Source organism: Hibiscus syriacus, unplaced genomic scaffold (assembly GCF_006381635.1).
Source record: "Hibiscus syriacus cultivar Baekdansim isolate YM2019G1 unplaced genomic scaffold, ASM638163v2 tig00111002_pilon, whole genome shotgun sequence".
Lineage (NCBI taxonomy): Eukaryota > Viridiplantae > Streptophyta > Magnoliopsida > Malvales > Malvaceae > Hibiscus > Hibiscus syriacus.
This window is the reverse complement of record NW_024062948.1, coordinates 91653-103648: the sequence shown is the minus strand read 5'-3', so window position 1 is coordinate 103648 and position 11996 is coordinate 91653. Positions and strand designations below refer to the sequence as shown.

The 11996-nt window shown below is 32.0% G+C and overlaps 1 long non-coding RNA gene and 1 pseudogene across 1 annotated transcript; both read left to right on the top strand.

The window, feature by feature from the left end:
• The first annotated feature begins 1421 nt into the window (after positions 1-1421).
• On the top strand, positions 1422-3251 carry LOC120149342 (annotated as a pseudogene).
• Positions 3252-6596: 3345 nt separating this feature from the next.
• Positions 6597-10237, top strand: LOC120149378. The gene is made up of 3 exons (XR_005518470.1): positions 6597-6947; positions 9361-9451; positions 10192-10237. It is a non-coding gene; the product is annotated as an uncharacterized LOC120149378 (long non-coding RNA).
• The last annotated feature ends 1759 nt before the right edge of the window (positions 10238-11996 follow it).

Sequence of the window (11996 nt, the reverse complement as noted above, 5' to 3'; positions counted from 1 at the left end):
CTCAACTTTACTCTCTTTCTTATTTTACTCATCATTTTTAACTTTTCAATTTATTCATTAAATTTTAATCACTGTTAATTTTATAACACGTTATTACGTGGCATAATTAACTTTTTTTTACAAATAAACCATTGATGACTTTAATGAAAGGACAGGAGAAGACACGTGTTAGTTCCTCAAGCCCAAAGATAACATAAACAAACTAAATGGAAAAGGAACTGAAAAGGATATTAAACCAACATAAAACCAAAAAAACAAACATTTTCTTCTTCGAACAAGAGGCCAGCAACGATAGACTTCAGTTGACGAAAAATGAAGGCAATGAAAGAGTTAAGGTCAAAAAGTAGATGAGGAGCTTCCTCGGACGAGCAACGAGATTCGACTGAAGCTAATGCATGCACTACATGTTTCCATTTCTACCAATAAAATTAAATGAGAGTGAAGAGAAGTTCCTTGCAAACTGTACCCCCAAGAACATTGTCGTAGCTTCCACAGTAAACACTGAGGATGAAATAGGGTAAAATTCATCACCATCTGGCACTTAAGATCAAAAAACCATAAACATTCAGAACCTTAATCAATCCACGAATGGTGGTCAATCAAATAGAGGGTTAATCTTTGGAAATTACACAAATAGACAAAAGCTCATTTCATTAATTATATTATTTGAATAAGCACAAAAAAAGAAGGATAATTCATTCATCAATTGCTTACCAATGCACCGAAGCATCTCGTCACAGTAGTCGGCTTGGGACATCAATCCTAGTGGACCAAGAGTGGTGGGTACCCAGGCTTTGGTTGCCTTCGTAAACTCCCATGGTGTGACTCAGGCATTCACAACCTCCATTAATAGCATGGATCCTTCCATGCAACAGAAGAAATTGAACTTCTCGATTTTAGGTCTTTCGACGTTTGAGAATAACAAATCACGATATTTTTCCGTTTTTGAAAATTCCCCAAACTTATTATCCATTCCATGTTTGGCAGTAAGGTTGGTGTGTTTAGAGAAAAATAATGATTTTTAGAGATGGGTTTTGATTTTTGAAAGAGGTGATGAAAAGGATAAGAAGGCATTATGTGCTGTTGTCATGGATGGTTTTTTTTTTCTCTTTTACTTTCACGGTCAACTTTTAAAGTTATGAATTTTACTTTAAAAAACAATTTTTAAATATTATTTTATCTACTTGGCTGCTGATCTTAATATTAAAACAAACATGTTATAACGACGTTACAAAATTAATAGTCAAATGATCAAAATTCAATAACTAAAATATAATGAATAATTGAATAAATTAAAATACATAAATGAAATAGAAAAATAAAATTGAGTGAATACACGTAATTTACCTATTTTTATTATCAAATAAATCACACCATTTCAGAAGGCGTTACATTGAAAATTGAAACCCTATAAATAATTACCCTCCGCCCCTTCAATGACCCAAACTCCAAACCCTCGAATATTACCGACCCAGATCAACCGTCTAAACCCCCTCGCTAAACATATCCAATGGCCTATTGCTGTCGGCGATGTGCTTCCTGACGGTACTCTCTCCTACTTCGACGCCGAGGATAATCTCCAGCAGGTGTCCGTACATTCCCTCGCTGCCGGTAAGAAGGTCGTCATTTTTGGCGTTCCTGGTGCCTTTACTCCCACTTGCAGGTAACGTTTCTCTCCTTCTACCTGATGTTTTTAACCGTCCGTTTCCGGGAAACGGTGTCTGTTATTGTTTTTCTTTGTGGATAACTTTTCATGGAAGTTTTTGATTTTGTGTGACGCAGCTTGAAGCATGTTCCTGGGTTCATCGAGAAAGCAGATGAGCTTAAATCCAAGGGCGTTGATGAAATTATTTGCATCAGCGGTAAATTTCTATTTTTTTTAGTAATTTTGTTTCTATTTTATTTTACTTGAGAAGGCAATTTTCAATTGGCGTCAAATTAATCTTTTTTTCATAATTCTTGGAAGAAATCTGTGAAATCTTCTTAAAGTAGAATTTAAATTTGACTTTGTATGTGGAGCACTAAAAGAGAAGGAATTGTGCAAGTGTTTCCATTAACAGACTGCTGAATCTAATTTTATTACTTTTTACTTTTCATTATAATTGCTTTTACGAGAGAGAAAAACACCGACCTAGGTTTAAAACGGGTTGTTATTTGTTTTTCCGTATGAAACAATTTTCATTGAAAATGGTAACATTTTTTTAGAATATATGTGTTTTTATTTTCTTTTGTAGTTCCAATCTAAATTATTTTGTGTTTCATTGTTTATTGATTGACAGTGTTAATGTTGGTGAAAGTATCTATCTGGTCTTTATTATAGTTAAAAGTGCAATTTTATCTTTGGATAAATAGAACTCGGGTATTCAATGCATGTATGTTTGATATTGGTTCAAACAAATAAAACTGGCAATTATGTTAATGGAAAATCATTTAAATGTCAACCTAAATCTTTGAATCTCGACAATGCCTGATCTGCAGATAGAACTAAAGCATGAAATAATTTCTTAATGTATGTTCTGTCATATTTCAATTCATACATGGATTTTATACCACATCAGTATTCTGGAAATTTTTCAATAGCATTGTTATTAATGTTACTTGCCTACACTGTTATCAGGCGTACATAGATTAAATACAAGGATTAAATTGCACTTTTGACTACAAAATACATGGATTGTTTAGATGCATTAACAGATAATGTCCTATCTTCATTTGAATTATATAATTCTGGAAAACATTCTTATTTGAAATGTAAATATTTATTCAAAATTCTGAAAGTGGGGAAAATGTATATAAAGCGATAGAATGTAAACCTTAAAGTTGCTTGATTACCTTATTTGATTTGATTATGGTCAGAAATTTGATACTGGCATGTTTGAAAGGTATGGAGACTTTAAGCTTCTAGCTTTTAGCTTTGTATCGTTTCTAAAATCCTGTTAATCTGACTTGAGTGAATTGAATTTGCAGTGAATGCCCCCTTTGTGATGAAGACATGGGCATGTCAAGTTTCTGGCTGATGGTTCAGCAACATACACCCATGCCCTTGGTCTCGAGCTTGACCTCGGCGAGAAAGGGCTCGGCACTCGTTCTAGGAGGTTTACCCTCCTGGTTGAGGACCTTAAGGTGAAGCTAATGTCGAATCCGGTGGGGAATTTACTGTGTCCAGCTGATGACATCCTTAAAGCACTTTAGATTTGCTTTGTGCACAAATGTCTGTTTTCTTGGCCTTGGAACCCATAGCTATATTCTAAAAGTAATAGTGGAATATCATGGGACTGTTTTAAGTTGGTTATTAATAATAGCAGATACCTTGCTCTGGTTTCCTCTTTTAAATATGATATGGACTTGTTCTGCATGTGAAATTCCGGTTTTATCCAATAATCCAAAAGTTTTAAAGCTCTAAATGTTGCAATCTTGATTTGTCAGCTCAATTTGAAAACCACGAAAATGATTTTTTATGGTTGAGAAGATGGTTCATGAATAAAGTAACTTTATTCTCCTCTCATGTTTATAAAAACAACTTCAACCTCTCTCTCTCTCTCTCTCTCTCTCTCTCTCTCTCACTCATAATTGGCTCTTGGTATGTTTGAAAAGGATCTATTTTTGTATTTAATACCTTCTTTTATGTGATGTCCTTGATTTTTTTTTATTTGGCGACACTACTTAGATTTCTATACAACACCGAGACGCCTTTAACATGAACAACCAATAGGATATCATTAAACTAGTATAATTTAAAAAATATATATTTAGGCTGCAATTTGACATCCTTTCATATATTTGTGGCTGTTACTATCCAAGTCATCTAAGTCCAATATTTACATTAAAACAAAATAAAAATTTAGTGCTATGATTGGATTAATTTAAATTTTAATGATACAATTATTTGTCCTTTTGGTTTGGTATTTACATTAAAACAAAATAAAAATTTAGTGGTATGATTGATTTAATTTAAATTTTAATGGTAAAATTATTTGTCATTTAGGTCTGGTATTTACGGTAAAACAAAATAAAAATTTAGTGTTATAATTGAATTAATTTAAATTTTAATGATTAAAAATAATTCAGAATTAAAATTTCAGTTGTAGTAATGTAATTTATTCTAAAATATTAATAAAAATAATTCACCCCCCTCCCCTAAAAGTTCCCGTCAGTCTCTTCTTCAGTTCAAAAAAATTCCCGATATATGAGGCTCCAAATAGTGTTATGAAATGTAAATTCAAGGTATAATATGATAATAAAAGACTTTAGGGATCAACATAAAAAGTTGGTCAAAATTTGAGGACTGAATCAAATATTGCCCCACTTCGAAAGTCGTGAACAAAATCAATGTTAATCGAATTAGTATTCAGTTAAAATTAGCATTCATTGAGTTAGTGTTTATTGATATTTTTCATTTATTTTTTATATAGTTTTAAGGGTCACCTTTATCACTGTAATATATTTAATTTAACACTTTTATCTCTATCGTTTTTTCGTATTAATTTAATCGTTAAAGTTATATTTTATGGTTTAAGATTTGTGGTTTAGAGGTTGTAAGGTTATGAGTTAGAGTTTAGGCTTTATAATTTAGGTATATAGAATGATATAATTGAATAACTTTAAAAATTAAATAAATGAAAACATGAAAAAAATAAAAGTGATAAATTGAATCTATTTAGAGTAAAATTCACCATTCTATCTTTTTTATATAATGTTAAAATTATCTAAAATCCAGACATTTTGTCCTTTCATTTTCCGTCCATTCTTGGTGGTGAGGCCGCGCGTGAAACATAATTTTACCATGGTGTTTCCTTTTCATTGGAGCTAAGGTTTTAAATGAGACGAAAAGATATAGGTAGTGAGTTATTTAAGATCGAATAGATTAAAGAAATGTTAACTTTCGAATTGAGTTTGAATTTGAATTGAATTTTTAATGAGTCGAAACAAACTACTTGATATCCGATTTAAAAAGCTAACGAACAACTCGAAAAAATAATATATTAAAATTTTATATTATTAATATTAACATTTTATATGTTGTTCTTTTAAATATATATAAGGCTTTCATGTCAAGGGTTTAGGTTTAAGTTCGAGTTTGAGCTTCAATTGAGTTAAGTCTAAGATTATTTCGAGTTCAAGTTTATTCGAGTTCGAGTCGAGCTTCTATTTTTTATTTTGAGTTGAACTTGAAAATTTTAAGCACGTGAGCTTTCGAGTCGAGCTTTAATTTTTTTATTTTGAGTATGAGTTGAACTTGAAAATATTAAGCTCGTTACTTTTTGAGTCGAGTCGTACTCAATTTTACTATTTTTTTAGTTAGTTGAGCTCAACACTACTTAAGCTTAACTCAACTCGCCTATAGTCGTAATTGGGCCCTTCAATGTTTTTAGTATCATGTGATGTATAAAAATTTACGATGTAAAAATTTATTAAATTTTTAAATTTTTATCACAAGAAACTTGGAGGAGTTCTTTTTTTTTTGTATAACTATCGGTATCTGATTTATTAATTGAATAATCCGAAACGGATACTGCAAAAGCAAGGTGACCCTCCCAATCTAGTTTGCTTTGTTATTTAAATATATTAAAGTAATGAAAAAAAGACTTATCTGACCAAACACACATTTTCCAAATAATTTTCAATTTTCATTTTAGGTTAGTTGTAGGGTTCTTATGGTTAGAATTTTGAATGAATTAGAGTTATATTTTTTAAGATTTTTTTAGTGGTTAGGATTGTACGATATTTTGAGTGTTTTGCTATGTTAGGGAAATAATAGTTTAAGATTCAAGGTTTAGTTAGAAAAATTGTGTTATGTTATTTAAATATGATAAAATTCTTGTATAGGAAGATATTATATGTTAAGAAAGATTTTAATAGAAGAATTTACTATTATAAAAGAAAAATTATAAATGATAATAATTGACGATTATGGTTTGGGATTATGGGCTGTTAAAAGAGATGAATACTTTTTCTATTATGGTAGTATCTATGCCGTTTAAGTTGTACGGGCCTCTCTCTAATATACATATCATCACGAATCTTAGTCGATTTCAGATTATCTGAATGTTTTCTTAACAAAGGACCCGATAGAACTGTAAGCCAAGTGTTAACTTGATTTAATTCTCTTATTTTCAATCAAATAGAACTCATATCTATATACCTTAAAGATATGAGAAAGACGGAATACATTATCCATATATGTCATGTAATCAATATGAACATAAATTTATTAATTTTGTGTTTAAGACTTTAAATTTATTTTATTTGAAGATTATATTAAAAATGATTGATTAAAATTGTAACACCCCTAATTTATTTACTTTTAATTTGATTTTATCTAATTAATTTTTAGAGACAAAATTTTAAATTTTAAATTTTTTAAGTCAATTTTTGAATCTCCTTGAAAGTTCAAAGACCTAGCTTTGGATTTACCTATTCCCTATTTGCAAAGGAAAAAAAAATGAAAATAGGGACTATGGTAGTTTGAATCTGGGTTATATGGATTGGGTGGCCATACCTTAGCCATCAAGCTAGGCCACTGTTACTGATATGAGGTAATTAAAAACAATATTTAAACGATTGTTTGGGATTTTAAATCCCAAACTTCCCCTAAATTAGGTTTCAATCAAACTATAAATAAAATTCCCTATTTTCCCAACGTTTCCGTTGTTTTCACTTCACCGTTCGAGTTTCGTCCGACTGTCGTGATCATCTCCACCGGTATCATTGGGACCGTCTGATTAAAACCCAACTAGCTGATCTTCAGAAATCCTCGTCGTTCGTCGCTAATCAATGACCGAAGCTTCGTCGTGGAGAAAACAAGCCACTGTAGGTTTTATCAATCTCACATCAATTTCGAGGTCTGGTAACCACACCGCCTTCGTTTCCATGCTATTCGCACTCTCCGACCAAAATCCCAGTGGCATCACCACCTCATCATTGTCCATTTTGTATATGCCGTTGGGGTAAGCTTGATTCTCTTTTTTGATTATTTCATTGCGTATTGTGTTGAACTATGGTCTGATTTGGGTTGAATTTAACTATTGGAACGTCGTAGGGTAATCGATTGCTTTCCCCATCCCATGTAGTTGCCGCACGTGTCGCCCTTGTGCGTAGTGGTGCTTCGCTAGTTGAATTGTCTAGAAACTGAGTCGACTCGCACTTAGTTAACTTGAACTTAACTGAGTCAACCCGAACAAGTATGGACTGTTGATTTTGACCCAGGTTGTTGACTTTGACTTGTATAGACTTTAATATGCATTGATTTTGACAAAAAAGTTAAATTTTGTAAAAAGTCACATTTTATATTTTTTGACGTCTTGAGTCCGAATCTAAAGTTTGTTTTGCCAAATTCTAACATGAAATCCTCCAAATCGAATGTTAAACCCCAAGCATGTATATGTAATTAATTATTTTACTTAAGTGCTTTTTAATATAAGGTCAAGGACTAATTTATGACGTTGTTTATTAAAGGTACTCGAGATTCTCCTGATCACTCATCAGCCCGACCCAACTCCTCTCGATCCATCCAACCCCGTGATCTCGTGATCACTCGTACAGTTTCGTTAAGCCTATAAGTATTTAGATTTAAATATTTCTTTAATAGTAACCCATATTCATTATGGTTTAGGTATGAGTACTATTGTAGAGCGTAACGAGGTCGATGCTTAGTAGATCTTCCAGACCGATCTTTTTTAGGTGTGTTCCTTGTGTGCTATATAATTGTTTTATCTAATCTGAAAGATAATAATTTACCTAATATGATTTATAAATGCTTTACTTGATCGATATCATGATTTTCTCAATTTACTGATTATGGATTATGTTTACTCGATACATACTCTCTAGTTATCTATTTTTATTGCAAACTATAAATACGCCTGATTTATATATCAAGGAACTACTGTTACTACTTGATTTATTTTATTTGGATACTATCTAGGGAGGTTGGAGTATGGAGGTTTAGCTCTGATCAAGCTGATAAACCTTACGGACCTAACGTGACCCTTGGGTAGGCTCTTAGGCCCTGAGATGCTCCATTGGGTAGGTTCTTAGGCCCCAAGGTACTCCATTAGGTAGGCTCTAAGGCCCCAAGGTATTACTTGGGTAGGCTCTAAGGCCCTAAGGTAATCCCTTAGGTTGGCTCCTACGCCCAGAAGGCCTAAAATAAGCCTTTATGGATACAGTCCTGGGGAACTACATATGGTGTACGGGTGAAGGGTAACTAAATGTTTTTACCAAAAACTTTACTGTCACTTTTATGAAATTTGTACTCAACTATATTTTAAAATTTACCATTAAGTTTTATTGTAACACCCCAAACATCGGGCTAGTGACTAAAGTGTAAAATTTTAAAACTTCATGATTAATTTAGATAAATTGAAAAGTTTAGGGATTTAATTGGAATTTCTTTGTGTAGGATTGATTGGAAAAGATTGAAAGATGGAATGGAATAATGGTCTTTAGGAAATAAATAAATTTAAAATTCATTCTTAATGTATTATATACATATGGAGAAAAGAAAGAAAGTCTCGAATTCTCTCTTCATCTTTTCTTCCTCCTTTCCACCGTGATTTTTTTGGCTAAGGTAAGGAATCTTTAAGTTAATTATTTCTTTTAATTTTTGATTTATTTTGATTCTTGGGGTATTAGGTAAGCTTGAGAAAGCTTAAAGAGGAGCAGAAATTAAAAGATTGATAAGTTATATGTGATTGAGTAAAGAGTATTTTTGAGAGAATTGATGGGAAATGATTAGTAAATGGATTTTGAAGCTATATTTGACTTTTCATAAGTTAGAATAAGAAGTTTAAGGTGTTGGAAAAGGATTTGGGATATGTTGAATAATTGGGATGATTTTTAGTTTCAAGTGTTCTAGTAGGATTTTGGATGTTTAGGAGTGTTAAAGTGATATAAGTTGGTTTTGATAAGTGTAGTTGAGTTTAAAGGCACGAAAGGAGATAAAAGTGGGAGATTTATGTGAGTTTTGGTAAATTTTCGAAATAAAATAGGTAATTTTTGAGCAAGGGTATCGGTACTGGAAGTACAATACCGATACTTCAAAGCAAAAATAGGCGAAATTGTATGAATCAGAAAAATAATATCGATACCGAAGGAGTAGTAACAATATTGAGGGTATCGATACTAATGGACAAGTATCAATACCATTTTTGAAGAAGAATTGTAGAATATAGGTTGGTATCAATACTGAAGGATATTATCGATACCATTGAGAGAAAGTATCGGTACTGGGTATAAAGTAAGTACCGATACTATTCAACATGAAATTGTGAATTAGGTGTTTATTTTAGCTTAAGTTATTGATGATTGATTTATAGTAATTCGAACTTCAATATTCAACTCGATTGTATTATTGTGTAGATATTGAATGAAGGCCAGTTTCGGACGATTCGACGTTATATGATATCGACCAAGAGTGATAAGGATTTTGCTGGGACTGAGTAAGGCAAAGGTGAGTGCATACTACTATAATATGCTATAATATATTGTTATATGGAAAAAAGACTTGCGATGAGTCTATTTCCAATATTTTGAAAGTTTATGAAATGTTATGAATACATGTTTACATAAATATAAGCATGGTTTTGATTCTATTACTACGTGTACATGCACTGTTTGGATTTTATACTATGTATAATTGATCTATATGAATACATGAATATGTGATATAAGCTGTGGGAAATGTACAAATGGTAAAGACCAAAGTATGTGATATGAGAGATAGAGGTATAATTGGCATGCCAAGAGTCGAGGGTTCTACGCGGTCCTTCGGGACAATTCTATGTGGTCCTTTGGGACAAATTCTACGCGGTCCTTTGGGACATTTCTACGCGGTCCTTTAGGACATTTCTATGTGATCTTTTGGGACATTTCTACGTGGCACTTCGGTGCATATTCTACGCGGCACTTCGGTGCAATTCTATGTGGCTGTTTCGACTGCAACCCAGTGCACAACCTCAATGTACTCTTATACCCTGAGTTCTCAGTGATATACCATGAGCTATTAAAAGAAATGACATGAATGAACAGTGCATGATAATATATGTTTTTGTTTTATGAAATGTACTATGGTTTCTTTATTCTATAATTTTTATAAAAGACTAAGAATAAAATTAAATGTTTTAATGTTTTATTATGCACATCATGCCTCACTAAGTTAAAGACTTAGCGTGTGAGTGTTTTGACACGTAGGTTCAAAGAAGCCAGGTGAACAAAGCTAGGTCCAGGACAGGACAACATATCTCTTCTCTATTGAAGATCATATCAAAAACGTTTTAAACAATATGTTATTTTGTTATATTGGATTTTTGTTGGCATGTAATTAAATGTTTAAATCGCATATGCTCTGATCAGTTTTGTAAACATATTGTGTTACATGTATGTAAATTATTAAATATTTATTTTAAAATTGAGTTTGAGTTTTCAATATTTACTTTAATTTAAGGGTTTCACCACTTTAATTAAAATAAAAGATTAAATTTTCAAACACTTTTCAAGAGTCAAGGATGTGAAAAGTCAACGTGACACCTCGGATTCGTATCCAGGTCGGATACGAGTTGGGGGTATACATTTATTATGCACTATTGGAACACACTGAGATCCCTAGCTCACTCCCACAAAATTCCCCCCCCCCTTAGATGCTTTTAGATGGATACCCAGGACTAGACACTTGGAGGACTGGCACATTCCGTACCTTACTTTTTTTGTAATGTTTCTATCTTCCAGACTGTCTTTGTTGTAGGTGATATGTAACACCCATCTCACGTATACCTTTCCGTACATGAGATACATATGTCACCTCACTTTTTAAAACATTTTGTCATTTAAAAACCCGTAAAATTTTGTTTCAAATTTTAAAACCACACAATAGTATAACATTCATAGAAGCATATTACTATAACTATCACTGTAAATACATTACAAAATATTTTTCTTAAGTTCAATTACATGCCAACTAAGTTTTCAAAATGAATAAGATTGTCTCAATGTTACTGACAAGTCAACCTTTAATTGATGAAAGTTGTTGCCACTGTACTCCTTACTCGGCAAATCTTTGATTATTACCTACGCGTGAAATCAACACACGATAAGTATTTACTTAGTGATGCATAACCTTGTAAAAGAATTATAATTTATTCATAAGTATGTCCTGACAATAAAAACCATGATAAATTGTCTACTTTATGGGATTCCTTTACAATACTTTTATTCAAATCAATAAATGTCCCGTTTATGTCAAAATGCGTTGTTAAGCATTTAGTCTTTTACCCAAAGACATTTAGCCTTTCATCTAACATGCATGATTGACACCTTTCTGCCAAATGCACAACTAGGCATTTAATCTTTAACTCAAAGGCATTTAGCCTTTTATCTAACTGACATAATTGACACATTTCTGTCAAATGCACATCTAGGCATTTAATCTTTACCTCAAAGACATTTAGCCTTTCATCTAACTGACATAATTGACACCTTTCTGTCAAATGCACAATTAGGCAATTAATCTTTTACTCAAAGGTATTTAACCTTTTGTTGAAAACATTTTGATGTTTCGATATAGCAAATTAAGTGTTATTGAATTTTAAGATTTTATAATCATTTTTGAATTACATTTGATTAAATTATTCGAATATCAAAATATTATTCCAAGTTTTTCAAATGAAAAATTTAATCCTTACTTAAAGTGTAAAATTATGTTTTAATCTCAAAATATTTTTTAAACAAATATTACAAAGTATTTCGAGCCTTAATCGAGCCAAAAATTATTTTTAATATAAGGGCTTCAAGAAAAACTAGATGGTACCGGTACCTCCTCAGATGGTACCGATACCCCCCAGATGATACCGATACCCCCCAGATGGTACCGATACCCTTAGTCACTTAACGGTCGAAATATTTGAATTTTACACTGCATGTACAGATACCCTATGGAGGGGTATCGATACCCCCACGCTTCTCAACTATTTTATTAATTGATAATTACACTATAACGACTC